General features: G+C 35.5%; 1 protein-coding gene across 5 annotated transcripts in view; it reads right to left on the bottom strand.

Annotated features, from left to right (window-relative positions):
• Positions 1-20524, bottom strand: part of CDH18 (cadherin 18) — a 1104389-nt gene that overhangs the window by 498008 nt on the left and 585857 nt on the right. For 2 of the 5 annotated variants that reach the window (XM_055367740.2, XM_055367737.2), the window contains exon 3: positions 8410-8528. The gene's annotated coding sequence lies outside the window, so the exon portion shown is untranslated. Of the gene's footprint in view, positions 1-8409; positions 8529-15449; positions 15738-20524 lie in introns of those variants that run through there. The other 3 variants (XM_019013683.4, XM_019013684.4, XM_019013682.4) reach the window with 3 other exon arrangements.

The raw sequence follows: 20524 nt of genomic DNA, 5'->3' as shown, positions 1-20524 counted from the left end.
AATGGTGTAGGAGCATAAATTAGTAGAACCACTTTGGAATATGATTTGTCTTTATCTATTAAAGCTGAATATATACATAACTTATAACAATTCTACTTACAATATACACTCAGGAAAAAGGCACACATATGTTCTCCAAAAGTCAAATACAAGACTGTTCATAGTTATATTATTTGTAATAGTTTTTAATAGAAATAGTAAATAGAATAGTAGTAAATAGTAAATATACCATAAATTATCCATTCTACTACTGAAGGGCTTTTGCGCCGTTTCTATTATTATCTCAAGTAATAGTCAATAATATTAATTAATAATATTACAGTTAATCGTTAATAAAAGAAATGGCACAAAAGCCTTTCAGTAGTAGAACAAATAACTTACGGTATATTTTTAAAATGGAATAATCTACAGGAATGAAAATGCAGAAACAACTGATTCATTCCACAAAATGGATGCTTTTAACAAAAGTAATGTTAAAAAGCCAATGGAAAAACACTGTGGAAATATTTTTCAATGGAAAAATACTGTATAATTTTGTTTATTTTAAATACACAGGCAAACGCCACATATAATGTTAGAAGTGAGGATAAAAAGGTTATATCTGGGGAAGAGAATAGGACTGTAAAAGTGCAAAAGGTAGGCTTCAGGAATGCAGGTAATATTCCATTTTGTAAGAGTGGTGGTTACCTGTGTATGGTATTCACTTTTGTCCTATTATCTATGTACGATGTACTTCAAATTTATTTTCTGAGATATAGTATGGGCTGTGCGGCAGGAAATCTCTTAAACCTTGGAAATCCAAAGGTAAGTGAATGCTCAATATCCTGGGTTAAGGAAGGTTTACTTTTTACTTGGAGGTGAGAAAAAAGGAAAGGAATAAGCTAATAAACGGTATTGAAGAACATGAAAAAAGTTGGCTAGTGTGATAGAGAACTACTTTAGGGAAAAGGGTTCTGTTTTTAATAGGATGAGAAGAGCATGAAGGACAAGAAGCTTACGATAAAAAATATGAGAGAAGGACATTTCAGACTAAAGGAACAAGCCAGTTCAACCGCTTAGCATATTTGAGGAGGGGAAAGTATAAAACTGTCACTTAATGAGCGTAGATAGGGATCAAGTTGGAGAGGAAGGCTAGATGAGAATATAAAAAGTTTTTGAGGTGATGGCAAGAATTTAGTCTCCTGTTTTTCATATTGGGATCCTTGGAAGAGTTTTGAAAGAGAGGAACAACATCTACTGATTTACACTTAGAGGGAGTGTTTGCTGATTGTCATATGAATATATGAATGATTCGAGAAGGGTATTTGCTGATGCAAGCCAAATGAAATAAATCATTATAGAAGAGATCATGGTGATTTGAACCAGTAGGGTGGTAGCAAAGATACACATAGTGAACATATTTTTAAAATATTTTAGGGTTAGAACATATAGGATCTAACAGTGGTAGGAGGTATAAGGGTGACAAAGGTGTAAAGGATCTTTCTCAGTTTTCAGACTGGTACAAATGGGATCATTTACTCAGATGTCAGAAACATGTTAAATCTGAGCAGAGTAAATAGGCGGTGTTGTCCCTGGATGTGTTTTAAAGATGGAAGTTTCCACCAATTTGGGAGGCCGAGGCGGGCAGATCACTTGAGTTCAGGAGTTCGAGACTAGCCTGGCCAATGTGGTGAAACCCTGTCTCTACTAAAATACAAAGATTAGCCAGGCATGGTCATGTGCACCTGTAATCCCAGCTACTTGGGAGGCTGAGGCAGAATCCAGGAGGCAGAGGTTGCAGTGAGCCGAGATCACACCATTGCACTCCAGCCTGGGTGACAGAATGAGATCCTGTCTCAAAAAAAAAAAAAAAAAAAAAAAAAAAGATGGAAGTTTCCAGAGCACACTTATGGGAAGGACCATTAGAGAGTGATACTTTAATGATGTAACCAATTAAAGGGAGAAGTCAGGGAGGGTATGGGGACAGAATCCTGAGAAGGAGGTGCAGATATAGCAGGCATTGTCCTTCATTATAATTTGAATAGAGGCAAGAGATAGGAATATTGGTACTAGTTCATACAGATTGGTGGAAGTGAGCTTGTCACTATCCCATTGATTTAGCAAATTTATTTCTGAAATGTGATATGAGCCCATCAGCTGGGATCCAGGGTGCAGGGGGTGTGGGCGCTGGCCTGTGAAGAGGCATTATGGATGGAAGAGGAAAGCTGGGCATGCTCCATTCTGACCCGGCTACTTTTAAGTAAGTGTGTCCTGTAGGGCCATCTAGGAACTTCTATGACTTAAATTTACTCTTCTACAAAATGAAGTTAACAATATCTACCTACACTCCTGTGCAGTAGGCCAAGAAGGAAATGTCATATAAAAAATGATTACTACATATTGAGGTTCCAGAAAAAACTGGCAGTTAATCTGGTTGACTATGCATGCACAAGTAAATTATAAATGACACATTATATAAATATAACATTAACTAAATCAATAAGTTATATAAAATCTGAGTTCAAAGTATACATTTTACTTAAATAATTTCTATGATTTTTTCAGCATACCATGTCTCCACATCGTACTTAATAAAAATTATGTTAAATTTGTATATTTTTGTACAATGAAACTCATTTTGCCAAAATAATATACTTTTATGTGTCATAAAACTGTAAGTTTCTTAGGTAGTGATTTTTAAATAAAATTCAATATGTTGGGAAAAAATTGAGTAGTGCTAGATGAAAAATAAGTATGAAGAAAAGTAAATGATGAGGTTTGTAGGAGGATTGTGTACTACAAAAATATCTGAGTGAATGTATTTTCAATGAAAGGCAAGGTCTAGGTTGAGCATTTAGAGCAGAAAGTTCAATAACAATTAAACACGATTTGATTTGAGGCAATTGTTATTTTAAATATTTTATGTCTCTCAGGAAATCAAATTTTTATAAATAATACTTTTTTGCAGTTGGTAATAAATTAGAGATATAAACACATATTAGCTAAGAACAAACTATTATTGTAGAGTTTATTGATTAGAACAATCTGGTTTTTCCATTTAGTTAATGTGTTACTTTTTCATTTTAAATGTTTGGCATTTCTTTTAGTAAAAGAATGGGTATCATTTCTAGGATGCTGACAAAGTGTCCTAGTTTACTTCTTTCTGAAAGCACAATTTTACACTTGGAAGAGTCAGCACATCCAGGATGCTAATACCAAATTTAAGTGTTAAAAATACCTTTTTGCATACACATTAAATCCTCTTTAGCACTGGACTGAAAATGGAGTGAGATGCTTTCTCAGAGAAACGGTTATTCCTAACGGTTACTTATTTCCAGAGTCACAGTCACACAAGAACTGCCTCTGAAGTTGGCGAGAGCACCTCATCTGAAACGGTGATTCATACTTAGCAAATTTCGACCCAGTGAAATTCATATTCTATTGATTCTTATTGTTTCATGCTTCTTTTCCCTTTTATTACCTGAGTGAGTGTTAAATGGCTCAAATTAAATAATTCTTAATTAAACTTCCATAAATTCTGTTTAAAAACTCTGAAGAAAAACTGTTTTAAATTTTACTTTACATAATACATTAAAAAGATCTAGGAAAATAAAGGTCTTTAGATATCACAGACAATGCAAAAAGCTCACAGATTCTGGCAATCTACATAATTACAGAAAAAAGAGTTGAGGGGAAAAACACATTTTATCTACACACACACACACACACACAAACACGCACATACACACACATTTGTTGTTTCAGTACAGAGTGGACACAGTAGTAAACTAATGGTTATGACCTTTCAACAATCTCGAAGAATCACCAGTTGTAGATTGTCAACTGCAGTATTTCAGGGGAGAAATATGGACTTAGTCTTACTGAGGGGTTTCAGAAGATCAGATGGCTCTATTACTCAGGCATATTCTTTAGTAGTATAAGGTAGATGGTCTCTGAAAAAAGAGGATTAATGAGGACTGGAGGGGATTGGGAGGATTAGAAAGATTGGTAGAATCCAGAGTGACAGAGGAAAGAAATAATATTGTTAGAAATATAATGATATAGAGTTGAAAATAGGAAAACAAAAGAATACCTACAAATTTCAAAGGATAAGACTAACTTATGGCAACATGACAGGATATAAAGACAGAAACAGGGATGAAAATGAGTTATGAGGCAAAAATAAAGACAAGAACGCATCAGATTGACATATTGTTTTGTAGAGATTTTAATGATCTAACATTAAGTAAGGATTAAGTAGAGTAGTATGGGTTAAATAACACTTGATTTTTAAAAAGCTGAATAAAATTAATGTTTGCATGTTTAAATATATATGTTTTTCAGGTTTATGGAAAAAGGTGTAAGTGGATAAACAAAGTATTAATTTGTGGATATATAGTTTGTAGATATTTCAGCTCAGTGGGATTGAAGAAAGGGAAACAAAGTATAATTTGACTTGTTACAATAAACACCTGTCACTTAAGAAATTAAAAGAACAAAAAAAATAATTCAGGAAAGTAAACATGTAAGAGAAAAATAAAATGGCACTTCCTTGTGTGTCAGAAATGAACACATTATTGGGAGTTGGTTCTGCTTCTGAGTACCCAGCCAGGTTCTTTGGAAGCAGATCAGATGCTGACGTAATCTCGGCAAACTGGTGCTTTCACAGGCTTTGCAGTTAGCTGAAGTTATTCCCCAAAGCTTTGGCTCATTTGCACGTTTTTTATTACCTAGAATTCAATTATTTGAATGAGGCACTCTGATAAAGAATACAGAAACTCAGATGGACAATTTGTGCCAGTATTTCCAACATCACCAATAAGCCAGATTAAAGAAGACTGGTATATGTCACTCCATTTACATACTCCATCATGTCTAGGATTGTTTCATGTGCAGGCAGGCAAATCATACGACTGCTTTTAGAATCCTATGCTAAAGAGGGCTTTTATAACCAGGTATAAGCAAACAATATCCATGAGACATTTTAAATAAAGAAATAAAATTGATATTAGCCAAATTTAATTAATTTGCCTTAATCCATTCTTTTATTTTTTTATACCCTTGAAATTTGTTTGACATTTTTCTATGAACATTTTCATAGGTGTTATGATTTAAACATGAGATAAGGCCATTCAAACTGGAAGGATAAATTTTTTCCTGTTTAGCAGTTTTAAAAAGGTTGAGCAACATTCTAGTCTCTTAGTTAAAAATTAGTTTGATCAGTAAACACACAGATTTCTATATTCTCATTCTAAGCCAATCTTTGTTAATTATATGAGGTTACATTTTTTAATTGAGCTATAGAATATTCTACTATGATTGAATTCACTTTTTTTAATGACATTGTGCAAAAGTTGAGTAACTATTTCCTGCACTACAAAAGTAAAAAGCAGAGAGGGTAATATGTTTGTTTTGCAAATATTCCATATTTTACTTTGTTTATTGTTTGCGTGGATGAATAATTTACCTAAGACTGTACAAAATAATTCAATACTATTTTAATCATGTTTGGACACAGGAACTGGAAGTTCAATAAACTCACATAAACAGTAATAATATATAATTACTAGAGATAAGAACGTATTCATTAGGGAGGATAAATTATTTTCTTTCATTAGGAGTAACATTTACCTTCTTTTTGAGGCAACTAGCATTCTTCAGGAAACTAACCTTTGGGTTTCATATGACTTTTTCATCAATTTAATTTTGAGCAATATAACAATTCCAGACTGATAGTATAATTATTACAGATTAAATAACATTCTATATGTTTCTCCTTGGAAAATTCACATGATGTGCTGTTTATATATATGCAGGAACTTCAGAAACCTCAATATGCTAGTTTTATTAGTTTCCCATTGCCAGAAAGCACCACAAATTTAGTGCTTTAAAAAAACACTAAGTTATTATCTTGCAGCTCTGTTGGTAAGAAGTCTGACATAAGTCTCAACTGAGCTAAAATCAAAGTGTTAGCATGGCTGTATTCCGTTCTAGAGGTACTAGGGGAGAATCCATTTCCTTTGTCTTTTCCAGTTTCTGGATGCTGACCAAAGCACTTGGGCCTCTTCCTTCATACTCCAAACCAGCAAAATCAGATTGAGTCCTTCTCACATGATCACTGTGTCCTCCTCTCTTCCCACCTCTTTCACTTTTAAAGAGCCTTGGGATTACATTGGACCCACCAAGTTTATCCAGGATCATTTCCCTACTTTAGGCTCTCTGACAGACAACCTTAATTCCATCTGCAACCATAACCCTCCACTGCCATGTAATATAATCACAAGTTACAGCGATTAGTATGTGAACATCTTGGGGACCACTATGCTGCCTACCATGCTAGCATTCAAGGTAGTCACATGCAGCACTTATACATTAATATGTTTGAAGTATTGTTGTAACTTCACTCATAGAGTGAGTTTCAGAAGCTACTTCACTTAGTTTATCTTAGAATATAAATATTGTGAGTGAAGCTTGGTTGATAAAGAACTAGCTAATCAAGCTGATTATAGTCTCAAGTTTAATAAACAGTGTGATTATAAAGTCATAAGGTGATTGTTGGTGGGGATGGAGTGTGTGTGTGTGTGTGTGTGTGTGTGTGTGTGTGTGTTGAAGCGGAGTGTGTCTTGGGATAGTTGTATGAAGGAATACTTTAATTCGTATGAACAATGCTGAAATAATCTTGCAATATAGTAATCTTGTATATTTGCTAAAATATCAGTTTCACAACTTAATCACCTCAGACCTTCTGCTGAAACTGTAGATTTATATCTCGGTTCCTAATGATTTACCTTGCACTTAAAAGTCTGGGCATAAATCACTAGGAAATGGCAAGGTAAAAACATATGGTCTTTTAATTGATATATTGGCTGGGGAAGCTTCATATTTTGTCTACTCTTCTTTTACTATAATCATTTGTAGCATAAATTGGGGTTGACAGGAAACAATATTTTAAAAGAATTAGTACTAAATGAGATATAGTTTATGCTGCTACCTAGTCAGATCTGAAAAAGTAATAATTATAGCATCCAATTTAGGTAAACCTAATAAATATAATAGAAGATAAAAATACGTTGACTAATCAAATACATAGATGATTAAATGAGTACTTTGTGGCAATAGTTGTTTTTATGGCATCAAGAATGTTCCATTTGTTTCTAATAGCAGATTCACATTGATGTAATAAAAGCCATCTATGACAAACCCACAGCTAACATAATACTGAATGGGGAAAAGTTGAAAGCATTCCCTCTGAGAACTGGAACAAGACAAGGATGCCCACTCTCACCACTCCGCTTCAACATAGTACTGGAAGTCCTAGCTAGAGCAATCAGACAAGAGAAACAAGTAAAGCACCGAAATTGGTAAAGAAGAAGTCAAACTGTCACTGTTTGCTGATGATATGATTGTTTACCTAGAAAACCTTAAAGACTACTCCAGAAAGCTCCTAGAACTGATAATATAATTCAGAAAAGTTCCAGATACAAAATTAATGTACGCAAATCAGTAGTTCTTCTATACACCAACAGCGACCAAGCAGAGAATCAAATCAAGAACTCAACCCCTTTTACAACAGCAAAAAAACAAAACAAAACAAAACTTAGGAATATACTTAACCAAGGAGGTGAAAGACCTCTACAAGGAGAACTATAAAACACTGCTGAGAGAAATCATAGATGACACAAACAAATGGACTCACCTTGAATATAGAATGATTTACATAAATACATACATCAGAAAAAGTAAGCAACCATAAAAATTTTTAAGATGATTTTTTTAATTAAGGAAATACACTCTTTATACCTAAAATAAAAATTCCACTAAATATATATTGAATATGTGTTCATATGTATTTGTGAGTTTCCATTTCCATAATTTCAATGTATTTCAAGACAGTGTCTTCCTTGAAGTCCATCTTCCCAGGCTTCAAGACAGTCACTCACCGGAGCTTCCTCCTCCCACTACAGCTACTCCTTAGTTGCCGGTTTCTCCCCATCTTTTGAACCCACAGGTGTTCGTTGCTCCAATTCCAGGCCGTTATGTTTTTAACATTTTCTCTCATATTCAGTCTCTTCACTTTAAGTGCAATCTAATATTGCATACAAATTTGTATTTTATACCCACACCACAAAGCTCTCCCTGCAACTCCACAGTTGCGTATTCCATTGACTGCATTTTATCCCCACTTGGACATCTCAATCAATATATGTGCAAAACTCAGGTCTTTACTTCTACTGCCTCTCTCCTTCTCCTGCCCAACTTGATTCTCCTCAATTATTTTGCTTCTTAGGGAATATGAGTTGCAGCCCTCTTATTGTTTAGGATACAAATATCACAATTTATCCTTTCACATCACTTTCCCCCATCAGACTTATATCTTAAGCAGTATCACATCCTGCCAACTTTATTTTCATGATAAATACAGAATCAAACCTTTTCTCTCAATCTCCACTGCTGTCACTCTGCTGCAGACACCATCATCTCTCCCCAGAATTCTTGGGATAGATCTGTAACTGGCTCCCTGTTTCTGTTCTTGCTCCTCTTCAGTCTATCTGCAACAGAGTGACAAGAGTTTCTTGTTGAAATATAGATCAGATAATGTCACCTCTCTGCTCAGAATGATCAAATACCATCCATACTCTTGTAGGAAAAATCCAAAGTTCTTAAACAAATCTACAGGATCTACACATGATCGGGTTTCTATTATTTCTTAACATTACCACCTCCTATATGCTATTTGTTAGTCCATTTTCTGCTGCTATAACAAAACACCACAGAAAGAATAATGTATAAAGAGCAGGCATTTATTTCCTCACAGTTCAGTTACGGAGGCTAAGAAGCCCAGGATTGAGGCACTGGCATCTGGTGAGGGCTTTCTTGCTGGGTCTTCATGTTGCGGCAAGAGGAAGTGAATCCACTCCCAAAAGCTCTCTTAATAAGGGCTGTAATTCACATCCTTACGACCTAAGCATTTTTCAAAAGATGCCACTTCTCAAAATTGTTGCATTGGAGGTAAAGTTTCCAAGACATGAATTTTGAGGGACACATTCAGATCATAACACTCCATTTCAATTATTTCACTCAGCTCTGCTGTTCTTGTTATGTGTCAGATAGCCAGGGGTGCTCCTTCCCTAGGGCTTTTGCACTTGCTTTTCACTCTCCCTGGAATATGGTTTCTGAGACAGCAACATGGTTCATATCCACACTTCCTCCCAGGCTTCCTAGCCAAATAGATAAAATATCAAACCACCATCTATCTCTTGACAATTTTTTTCTGCATCCCTTTTTCATTTTTTCTCTTTAACAATTTTCTACAAATACTACAAAATACTAATTATGCCCTTGTTTACCAGCTCTCTTCCCAAACAGATGGCAACCTCCATGAATGAATGAATACAAAATTTTAATTTACTATATAACAGGAAAAATATAATTTAATATGCAACTGGATTTTATTTTTGCTTTAAAAAATTTCTACAGGTAGAATTTTAGTTATCAAAATAGGAACTTTACTGATTGGTCTTTGGGAACTGGTTTATTTTATAATCTTAATCATACAACGCTTTCCCATCTATTGCTAAGCTAAATAGAACAAATGACTCAAAAAGTGGGTTCTCCATAACAAGAAAAATTCACTACAACCAAAATAGATTTTCATGGACACTATCATGGCTCATTCAAATTATATCGCATTAGTAAAAACTACTAATGAGACATTAAAAAATAAATACAATATAAACAACACAGAAAAATCTAGAAAACTCACATTTTTCTCTCAAAATTTTTCTGAAAATTTTTTAAAAATTATAGCATACATAAAATTTAGTATCAAGCTTAGTAAATTATATTTAATTGCCATACATTTATCATTCTTTGATTCAAATTATTAAATTAATTTTAACTTATTAAAGAGTTTCTTCATTTTTGTGATATTTTTAATTATTTCCTAATTTATTCCCACAAGTTGTGTATAAGGGAAACTACACTTTCCTATCTCTCTCAATGGGTTGCAAATTGCTTTTTAAAATCGATATATTGATTCAACTTCCACCAGGCAGGACTAAATACAAATAAAAGTTTTATCATAACTGTGTCAACATTGGTTTCAGAAATTCTTTTAAATATTATAATTCGAGGCCAGGCACCATGGCTCACACCTGTAATCCCAGCACTTTGGGAGGCCAAGGCGTGTGGATCACGAGGTCAGGAGATTATGACCATCCTGGCTAACATGATGAAACCCCGTCTCTACTAATAATACAAAAAATTAGCCGGGCTTGGTGGCGGGCACCTATAGTCCCAGATACTTGGGAGGCTGAGGCAGGAGAATCGCTTGAACCTGGGAGGTGGAGCTTGCAGTGAGCCAAGATTGCGCCACTGCACTCCAGCCTGGGCGACAGAGCAAGACTCCGTCTCGAAAAAAAAAAAAAAAAAGCCAAAATTAAAGACATAATGGAGAAATATCTGTAACTCATATCAAAAATATATATATGTATAATTTGATGGATTGAAATGGCACCCTATCTCATTTATATCACATTGGTAACTGTGGATCTAACCTAGATATTTTTATTTAAAATACTTTTAATATCAGGTAGACTGAAAATAATTGGATCAAATGAAATTATCAGTAATATCTAACTGTGCATAGTTATATATAAGTCATATGTAAGTCATCTGTATTAATCCTAAAGGCCTCAAAATAATGGCAATAAATACCTATTTGAGAATCCTTATGATCATCTAAACATAAAATGAAACAGAAATGATAGTTGAATTCCCTTTCAGTGGAGGCATCTGCACATCTTCAATTTATTTTACCAACAATTAATCTATCATATTCCATGTGCTTTGAGTAAAATCTTGAATAAGACATAGTCCTGGCATTGAAGGACGTTGATTAAAGCAAATATTTCACTCAATATTTTTAGGGATCAAACTTTGTTCATTTTGTTCTCAGACCTACCAAGAAATTTCTAAATTTATGTGGCTCAACAATGTAGAAATTTATATATAAGAACTTTCTAGTATCCACAAAAGCAACATCTGAGCATGTCAGGGTGCACTAGGGCGAATGCTCCTCTTACACCTGCTCCTACATTTCCTCTCTACCTGCTAATTTTCCTAGAAATAGTTTCCTGGAACGTGTACCACACTTAGAAGTCAAAACACTACCAGCAGTGGCAGAGGTTCTTAATTGTTTAACTTGTGTTGGCCTTCTCTTTGTCATTTAAAAAGATTGTAATAAGGGATTATTTAAATAAATAGTATATCTATGCAATCATATGCAATAATCAAAATGCATAATACTAAATATGGCAGGGACACCCACCAATTCAAAGTTCCTTGACTTAATGAGTGACCTGTAAACAAATGGATGTCTTCAACATTGAACTAAGCATCAGACCTATGCCTAATGGCACACTGGACTCATAAAAAAATCATGTATCCTCTCTACTATTCACATGGAAGACAAACATCCTACAAAATTAGTTACATATAATACTATGAAATTGTATTTATTTTATTTAAATATATATTTGTGCACATGGGTTTATGTGACTGTATGCCTCTCTATGTATATCACCATATCTTTCTAAAAATATATAATTTTAGTTGTATATACGTCCATATTAATCTATTCATTGAAAAATTATTTTTAAAATATACATCAAGCATTAATAATGGTTACTGTTTAAGAGTAAATCTCAAGTCACATTCTACGTTTTATATGTCTACATTTTTATAATAAATTTTAAATGTGGATAATATGAGGAAGGATGGAAATAAGAAAAAAATTGAGGTGTATTCATAATCTTAAATTACGTATTTCAAATTTTAGATTTGAAAATATTAGAAATTTAGATGTTCACTTTCATCCATGAAAATAATATAGCAGAGAATATTAACCTTTCTTGTAGATGATTTTTAACCATGCTAGAATAACTGAAAGACTCAGCATGCTTAATCCATTTTAATCAGACAAATCATCAAAGACACTGAATCTATGATAATTTACCAACATTAGTGTAGACCTTTACAAATTGTAAGCTAGTATAAAACCTCGTATATTGGGTTTTTACACCTATTATCATCACCTTTTATGGATAAAGAAAATGGCCTACAGATCAGACACGCATGATGCGTTAATCCATGTCAGTATGCACCCTCTGCCATGTCTTCAAATCATTAAGCTCAGTTCTTTTCCATTGTGCTACACATCAGCACTTGTCTAAAACTGTACCTTTTAAATCAAACTGTTCTCATTTTACTTCTGGAGGCTTTAAACACTAGAAACTACTCCAAGCATATAGAATAACTAGAGTGAATGCTCCCTCCCTACAACCCACACATATACAAACTCCCAAAATATAATAGTAGAAGCAATTATAGAGAAGAACCAGTATCTTTATTTATTTATTATTTATATTAAAGGCTCATCTGAAGAAAATTAAAGTGAAATTTGTCTTCATCCTCAACATTTATACTATCTCTCAGTTTTCATTTCCTCTTGTCCCAAAAATGTTAGCATATGATAATATAGCCCTCGTCTCTCAGTTTACTGGCAGGATCTTCCACAGTACTGTGTTAGGGATCTAGTAAAACACCTACCAATTGAAACCCATTCATTATCAAAGCGAAAGGAGGGGATTTATCTGTAGAGCATCCAAACTGGACTGGGCAGTTGCCTACTCAAACAGCATATGCATGAACTTTTTTCTATATACATCCTTTGGTTTGGCTTAGAGCAGTGGTTCCCACTGAGTGGTTCTCAAAATTGCATTGAGAACCACTGCTCAAAATTGCTCTAAGCAGTGGTTCTCAATGTAATTTTGCATCCTCCCCAGAGGATAGTTAACAATGTCTAACAATGTATAGAGAGATTTTTTTATTGACACAAGTTGGAGGTGCTACTACTGGGATCTAGTGGGTAGAGAATAGGTATGCTACTAAGGAGCCTACAATACACAGAAAAGTCCCCCAGGAGAATGATAGAGCTCACAATACCAACAGCACCAAGGTTAAGAAGGCCTAATCTAAAATGCAGTACTATAGATATGTATAATGCAAGTATAATGAAGTCATACAATTAAGCACATGAGGGCTTAAAGTTCTGTATTTAATTAAAAAAAAAGAAAGACAAAGAACACCATATACATGCTTTGTCTTTAATGTCTCAATCTCTCTCATTCTTCACTAGACTTCACTGTGTCAGATACATGGATTCAAAAGAAGTAAGTTTTTCCTGGTCAATAAGTTCAATATGTTTTATCCTAGCTTGGTTGAAGTGTTACATGCATGTTTAGAGTCTGAAAGACAGTTAAGTCAGGTTGCAGATACTTAAGGTATACTTCTGTGCAATAAGTTAAATACAGGGCTGTTGGGACCCAAAAACTTGCAAACATGTGGTTTGTATTCATCAGACTGCAAAAATCAATGCAAAGCATAATAATGCTATTTATATCAGCCAATGGGACAAAAAGTACTTTATATTTATAGCAGCTTTCATCTAAATAATTTATAAAGTTGGAATAAATGACTCATATATTCTCACAAGTCCACTATATCTATTTGAAATCAGTCATTGAGAGGAATAATAATTTCCAAATTGCACAATGTATGGACTTCATTCTAGCACCGGGTGCTATTGCTCATACTTGTGACTGCTATAGCTAATTATAATCAGTCTGCACTGGATACAGTTACAGCTAGAGTTTCCTGCCACTCACTGTCCTTCTACTATTATATTCTCCTTTGCTATTGGGTTATCTTCAGCTGGGCATTTCTGTTGCATGTATAACAGCCAATGCTCATTTTCTACCTCCCATTGTTTTCAGAGAGGCAATCAATCTTGACCATTGGTATCAGTTCCTTTTTGTTTGTTTGGTTGGTTTTTTAAGTTGGCTATCTCTGAGAAAAAGCATCAGAAGTATAGTTCATAAAATACTCACCAAGGTGCACTAAGTGAATGTCTTCTGGGGGAAGTGCATCAGTTGACCTATACCAGGTCAATTTATTATTAAGATATCCAGAATTAAATAAACAACAGGAGGCTTGAGGGCAACTGCATTCATAATAGGTGATAGCACCAGAGTGTTACACAATGGAACTCATTATCTACGAGTATCACATCCTATCTTCTTCCTCCCACATCCCAACAAGGTATATGTAAGATCTAGGCTGGACCTCAAACTCCTGATTTAGAATTAAGCATTTTCTCTGGTAAGACAAATACACTAAAATAAAAAAGAACAATTATTGCAGGAGCAAAGTCCCCTGCTTTGAAAAATCTGTGGGTGATCCCAGAGTGAAAAATAAAGGTTTGAAAACACAGTCAGAGCCTGTAGTTAGCTTTTTTGGCTGCATAACAAAATCTTCCTCTGATCTGTCTCTCGGCTTAAAGCAGTGATGCCATCACCTGAGCAAACCGAAAACCATAATACTTTTAGCTAAGATTTTTATTTTATTTTTTCTTGACTTCCAACAGGAAAAAAGCAAGGAACATTTATTCTTGACTACAACATTAAATGCAATGAGACATTGAAATAAAAATATTTTAATAGCCCTAGCTAATAAAATTCTATTTTTTCACCTGTTACATATGAGAGGTTTGCCTAGAGCCACATCTGTACAGACAACACATACACACACACACACACACACACACACACACACGCATAAGGCATAATTTACCTTGTTTTGAAGACATAAAAATCAAGACAAAATAATAGTTACTTCCACACTCAAACAAGAAGTTAAGAAAAGGAAATGCATGAGAGTTAACAAACATAAATAAAGTGTGTTGCTGATCACAGGAGCCTACCTAATTTCTTTTCATGCATCATTTATAAGTGCCCTTTAAAAGAAGCAAAAGTTTCATCTTAAGCTTTAATAAGCATTTAAGGCAGGGATTCGTGGGAAGAAAAAAAAAAAAGAATGAAAGAATATAAATGAGGCTTGTCCTGCTGCAGTTTCAGTGCTCAGAAATCACGTAATTTTAGAGGATACTGGAAAGGCAATAATTAAAAAAAGCACTATCGAAAATTCAATTTCAGTGCCCCTGTTTCTATTCTGACCATGCGTCCCCACACTTTTACAGATAGACATAAATGACAGCTTATACTGATGCCATCACTATTGCAATGTGCCTTGCAGAGTATCCTTCCAACTTCTTCAGGGAAGACAACAGCACAGGCACAGATAAACATAAACAGACACGCAGCTGGATTCTGAGACTCGCATTCGATAGGCTCTATGGCAGCATTCCTGCATAAGAAAATTCAAATGTATACCAGCGATAAGGCAGCCTGCATTAGCTACAACTTTCCCCTCAGCCCTCGATCCTGTGAAACCCATCGGAGAGGAAGATTTCACCCAATATTGCTTTGACTCAGAACTGGGTAAAGCAGCCCCGCTGTACACAAAAATATTCATGTCACTAGAGAGTAAAGTGTCATTTATTGAAGCCTTACCTTGGCAGACTTGCCCTAACTGGTGGAAAGGAACTTAATTTATAAGAAGCAAAGAGAGGGGACTTTCCCAGAGCTCTGGGCACAGCTGCTCGCGGTCCTCGGAAAGCCCAGACTCAGGCTCCGCGCACCTCGAGCCCTGGGCTCCGAGGCTGGGTCTCTGCAGCTCCCGAGCGCGCCTCTGATTGGCTGGCGGCGCCTGTCTGCCTGATGCTGCGCTCTCCCGGTCTCTCCTCCTTCCTCTTCTCCCTGGCTCTCCTCTCCGCGGCTCCTTTCCCTTCTGCCTCCTTCTCCCCCCCAACCCCCCACCGTGCATACTTTTGGGGCTGCACAAATTCCACAGCACGCAAAACGGACACCCTTTAACCCCCTCAGCAAGGTCATGTAGAAAACAATTCAGCGCATACTACTACTCCTAAATAAAATCCCTGATCCAAAGGCATCATCTTGGGTACCAGATTTCTTGAAAAATGACGGCCGGGACTCCGTGACAGTTTAGACCATCAATTCTCTGCGGGGGAGGGGAATGGGGAGCGAGAGGGGTTTGACTGTCAGATGGAGTGGGAGTAGCCACCGGGAGGGAACCAAGAAATCAGGCAGGGCAGGCGCTGATGTGGCAAGCTGGTAATAAATGTCCATATTCCCGTGCAAAGTCGTCACAGCCTGCTAAACATTCAACTGCTGGCTCATTCATCAGTGATCCATAGTCCGGTGGTAGCCATGAGATTTCGCTTGAGTGATGTCCTTTAACGCCTTCACCCAAAGTACTCAAGGTATGGAGGGTTTATATCAGACAGAGCTTCCCCTTGGAGGTCAGCATTTATATTTGTGAAGACGAATAGAAGCTGTGATGCTTTTCCAACCCCCTGTGATTGTGCCAGGAAACCTACACACACACAAAGTTCTCACCTCTTATCACTCCAGAATAAATTAAATCGATTTGCAATGTACATAGCTTTTGATAACAGGGATTTAAGGTCTGATGGGCTGCATTCAAAATTGATCTGGACAGCTGAAACAACTTTAGTACTTTCTCCCCGCACGAAGTCACACACACTCACCCATTGAGCACATCAAGCATCCTTATTTAAAGTAAACAAGTGTAGGAGTTTATCTAAATTGAATGACTAGTCTAAGGGCCCCTTGGCAGATATAATAAGAATTGTACAAGACCCTCCATCATTGCAAACACTAAGAGAAAGATATTACTTTTTCTGCTTAGTTGATAAAACTACAAATGCCCAGGTTCAGAATTTTAAAGGAACAAGGACTTAAGACTAAGAGAGGTAGAGTGATAGGGTGTACAAGCTCTAAAGGCAAGAAGACGTGGATTCAAATCACGGCTGGGACATACCTTTACATGTGAACCTGTGTAAGCTTTTACCCTTCTCTGAGCCTCAGGAGGCCACTCTAAAACCTGGAAGGCAATCCTCACTTTAGCAGGTCTCTGTGAAGATTTAAAAAATCTGTATCCTTGTTCAAACTTATGATAAACTTTTGTTAAAGGTTGTATAATTTCTAATTACTCCCCTCTTTTCTTCTTCCCTGAGAAAGATCAAAGAGGTTGAAAAGATAAGGTAAGTGGTGTTTCTTGGAAGTTTCTTGGGTCTGAGAGTGAATGTTTGAATCGGCTAAAGTTATATTTGACTATTTTGCTTGAGTGATGTGAAATGTGGAAGGATTTAATTTGATTTAGCTTTCGGAAAGACTAAACAAACCAACAGGAGCAATGAGGTAGAACAGGAATTGAATTATTTCTAATTGGGAAGGAATTGCACATTTCAGTGTTCTGTTGCTCTTAAGAAAGACGTTAGAAGTCAATCAGAATTTTGAAATTTCCAAAATTTAAACTTTTAGAAAAAAGTGGAATGGAAACAGCAGCATCAAGATAATATGCCAGTATTATATTGTGCATTATATATTCTTTATTATGCAGCTACTGTTTTAAATGAGGGATTCTCCTTGTGTAGTGTCCAGACACAAATTCTTAATTTATTTTTGTTTATTGAAAGAGGTATGAGAGAATACATTTCCAATCTTTCTATGTTGATGAAGCCCTGAGTGCCCAAAGAAAGAAATAGCTATGAAAAATAAAAGGGATAGAAAAAGAAACTTTAAGTCTGTAAGAGGTCCTATAGTTTAATTGTTAAAATTCACGTTACGACATTCTCTAGAAAACCCTAACTCTGTTTATTTGACTGCCCCTAGTTGAATGAAATAAAATGTTTGTTTGCCAGCTTGCTACTGAAGCAGTGGCTGAGACACAAGCAATGAGCATCTTAGGGATACACTTCAAAACAAAACCTGTTTTTGCTGGCCTTCCTTGGTGGTTTTCCCTGGATAAGACTGTAATAAGTGCATCCAGTGGACAGTCATAATGGAAGTCAACAGGCACTTGCTCCTCAGTGCAACGACATGCAGAGGGAATTGTCAATACTGCCAACCAATACAATCCATTTCTAGAAAAAGAATTCATTCATCAAGGAAGGATTTGTATCTATGAAGCCACACTCTTGGAATAAGGGCTCTAGATTCTCCACAATCTCAATGATGCATACACACTGGGTTTAAATGGCTTCTGGAGTTTGACATTCTGAAACTGTGCCAATTTTCCCTAGCCATTGAAAAGTAGACTTGTCAGCCACTTAGTGCATCTCTTGCATTTTCAGCTCAAAACAAATAAAGAAACACAAAAGAGAAAAAGAAGAAGAAGAAGAAGAAGGAAACAAGTGAACCAATGTGGAATTTGCTGCTAGGGAAAGCCAGGTGGTAGGCAGGTGCTTGTTTTCTCTTTATGTCTAAGGTTACTTCAAAAAAGTGGACAGTGTATCAATCACCAGAATTTATTACAGAACTAATCTCTGAAAGTGAAAGCATGGACATTTCTGATACTGAATTCCCACTTGGGTTACCTTGGGAGAGTTATTAGAATCATTTTAGCTGGAGACAGAGACACATCTAACACACGATTGATGCTGGTCAGACTATAGAAACTGGAAAGATAAAATTGTCATGCTAAACTATGATCATTTTCTGAGAGAGAGACTCAGAAAATTGTCTCTTTAGATGGCATCTCATGCTTAATTTTACCCTGAAAATTTAGCAAGTTATGTGATGTTTCCAAACCTGAATAAGGGAGCAAGGTAAACGAAATTTAGAGAGAAAACTCTTGTTATAATTCAGTTTTTAGAGCGGTCAACTGCACAAACGTGGTGCATTGGCTCATTAACAGCTTTATTGAGATATTATTGGCATAAAAATTATTATATATTTAAGGTATACAACTTGATATTTTGATATGCATATACAATGTGAAATGATCATCTTATAACTAATTAACATATCTATCACCTCTATGTAGTTACTATTTTTGTTTACAAGAATAATATCAAAATATGTTATCTGATTTTTATATAAAGAAAAAGAGCTAGTAAATTATAAAGCAATAGGAAATTTCTCTGCAACTATTTATTTTATGTGTTTGGTTAGCAAGAACTATAGTTTGTGTATTTTTGTTAAAAGAACAAAAGAGAAAACAAATTGATAAAAAAGTGATCTCTATACTATGAAAGATGATCTAATTTAGTTAACCTTTACTCATTCTGTTATCTCTCTTCAGTTTAAGAATTACAGAGTAGGCCAGGTGCAGTGGCTCATGCCTGTAATCCCAGCACTTCGGGAGGCCGAGGAGGGCGGATCATGAGGTCAGGAGGTAGAGACCATCCTGGCTAACACAGTGAAACCCCATCTCTACTAAAAATAAAAAAATTAAAAAATTACCCTGGCGTGGTGGCGGGCTCCTGTAGTCCCAGCTACTCAGGAGGCTGAGGCAGGAGAATGGCGTGAACCCAGGAGGTGGAGGTTGCAATGAGCTGAGATTGCGCCACTGCACTCCAGCCTGGGAGACAGAGCGAGATTCCGTCTCAAAAAAAAAAAAAAAAAGAATTGCAGAGTACTGGTAAAACATTAATGCATTAAAATGAAAGACATCTATCAAGAAGGTTTCAAAGATAACTGTATGTGCAATTAATTCTAAAAAGTAGCATATTTCTTACTCATAATAATAATTAGATCCATGTGTTCACTTTTTAGATTTTTCTTCAATGCATGTACAATATCAAAGAACCAATGAGCTTTTTTGGCTCTCATGTGGTAGTATATGAATAATTGACAAAGCAAATGGTAAAACTCCTCAATTTCTATTACACACATATTTTATTCCTGTAAAACAGATAATTGTTGTACTACAAATGATGAAATGAGGACACTGAGTTCCAAAATAAGTGAAAATATAATAGATGATGAATTCTAGCTTTAAGTATTAAAATACAAAATATAAAGTATATGCCAGACTTAAAAAAAAAAACTCAACTGTTGGTAAACTGGGGATTTGTTGAGAATAAAGTAGTGCAGAAAGAATAGAGTTAAGCAAATATTTTCCTAACTTTCAAAATTTAAATGAATATGGATGCTATAAATTAGAAATTATTGAACTAAATGTGGAAAGTGGAAAAGGTATAAGATGACTTATTAAAGCGATGAGCAGACTGCTACAGGAGAAAACAGTGGGACCACCTGGGTTTGCATTACATTCACAAATAAGTCATTCCAGAAAAATGCCATTTCTTTCTATTCCGGACATGCAAGACTGGAAATAGAAAAAAAAATGTATATGATCTCTATATCATCATCATCATCATCGTAGCCCTCATGATTTCGTTACAGCCCACATGGAGAATTTTAAGTACAATTTTTGGGTGTTGCTACTACAATTTTTGAGTGTTGGGTGTTTAAGTACAATTTTTGGGTGTTGCTACAATTTTTGGGTGTTGCTGTAGTAAGCAACTACCTAAGCATGTTTAAAGATGTCAAAAGTGCTTACTCAAGGAAGGTTTCCAGTAGATAGCTGTAGAGCTCCAACTCCAAACCTGCCCTGAAACTGGCTTTTATCAATACCATGAACACCAAAGTCATTCATGAAGAAATTGTCCCTTAACAGAGCCAGTATATTTGGATGAAGAACTACAAATTTCATAAAGGATCTTGAAAAACTTGGGTGACATCTCAAATATAATGAA

The sequence above is a fragment of the Gorilla gorilla genome, chromosome 19, assembly GCF_029281585.2.
Source record: "Gorilla gorilla gorilla isolate KB3781 chromosome 19, NHGRI_mGorGor1-v2.1_pri, whole genome shotgun sequence".
NCBI lineage: Eukaryota > Metazoa > Chordata > Mammalia > Primates > Hominidae > Gorilla > Gorilla gorilla.
This window is presented reverse-complemented; position numbering and strand designations above follow the sequence as displayed.